This window comes from Pygoscelis adeliae, unplaced genomic scaffold (genome assembly GCF_000699105.1).
Source record: "Pygoscelis adeliae isolate BGI_AS28 unplaced genomic scaffold, ASM69910v1 Scaffold223, whole genome shotgun sequence".
In the NCBI taxonomy this organism is placed as follows: domain Eukaryota; kingdom Metazoa; phylum Chordata; class Aves; order Sphenisciformes; family Spheniscidae; genus Pygoscelis; species Pygoscelis adeliae.
In genome coordinates, this window is record NW_008824543.1 from 2,058,892 (window position 1) to 2,060,474 (window position 1,583).

Sequence of the window (1,583 nt, forward strand, 5' to 3'; positions counted from 1 at the left end):
CCCCAGCCGCGCTGCGCGGGGGCTGCGCGCCGCGGAGGGTGCTGGAGCGCACGGGCACGCCGCGTGTCCGCACGCCGGGGAAATCCCGTGGGCTAATCCCGGTGGCCGTTAGCACTAGTTTGCGCCTTTGTGTGTGCGTGTGCGTGGACAGCAGATTGCAAAACAACACACGCAACGGTACGCGCATACACTGCACAGCCGGGGCTCCTCAGCCTCGCCTCTCCGCCGCCCGCTGCCTTCGCCTCTGAGCTGGTCTGCCCCGCTCGCTCTCAAAGTCTAGATTTTTAGGTCTGGCTACGACTACAGATCTCCCCAAATTCAAAGAAACAGATGTTTGGGCTGATTAGGGATGGGGCGCGGGGGGAGGGGAGGAGGGATCCCTGCAGCTGCAAAGAAAAGAAATATATTGATAAAATATTTCAGTGGTAATAAATACGCAGAGATCAGCTAGACCTGGCGAGGTCTTTATTTTAATTCCCCCCCCCCCCCCATATACAAAAATCTTTATCAAACCTCTATTCTATGGCTTCAATAAACAGAACCCATTACCTCACGGCAGCTTTTGTTGGCCTGTATACAAGCGAGAACAAAATGGTTATTCAGGAGAACGCTTTCGATTTTTATTGTGTGTAGTATGCACAAAGAGCAGTGTTATTGTATTAAAAAGAACCATCTGTAGCAGAAACAATGGCATCAAATTATCTTTGAATACCCACTGCAAAAATATAAAGCTTTTTTATTATTCTTCTGCTGTACGGTGGGGGACAGAGAAGTGACTTTTTTGTTGTTGTGGTGCATTCTTATAACACACACACACAAAATCAGCCATTTGGATTTTTTAAGCCATAAACGGTTTTTTCCCCTCTTGTTCCAGGGACTGCAGTTAAAAGCTAGGGCTAGGACTTGGAGGATGTGTAGGCAAACGGAAGGAGAGCCGGGGGAAGAAAAACCGAAATGGATTCGTTCTCTGTCCTGGATGGAGGAGGAGAGGAGAAGAGAAGGGGACGTGCGAGCTTCCTTCAACTGCCTCTGTCCGGTGAAAAGTGCTCAGACCCCCGGGACTGAGCGGGGCTCAGGAGTCCGCGCGGACTTTCGCTTTAAGCTGCCAATCAAACCGCTAACTAGCCACCACCCTGCTCTGGCACCGACATGTAAGTAGCTGCAGCACAACTTTGACATTCACAGTTTTTCCCCCCTCCTCCCCCGTGACCTTTAAAATGATCTGGAAATGTAGCTCCCACCTACGACCCGCCGCTCCGAGCTCCACAGCGTTAACCCCGGGGACTCGTGTGCGCGTTTGGGCTCGGCTGAAATTGCGCGGTAGCTGATCGCGACCGTACCGCTGGGCAGAAGCGCTCCCCGTCCACAGGCTGCCTCTGCCCTGCCTGCCTGCCTGCCCCTCTCCCCCGGAGCACACGGCCCGGGGGGGACCGCTGGGCTGGAGCGAAGCCGGGACGCTCCCCTCCCTTCCCGGGGTGTTTCAGACGGGGCCGCTATTTTGGCGTTCCCCCGTGGGGTGAGCCGCGGAGCTGGGGGCAGGTCCCAGCTGCGCAGCGCGCAGCCCTCTCGGCGGCAGGCATTAA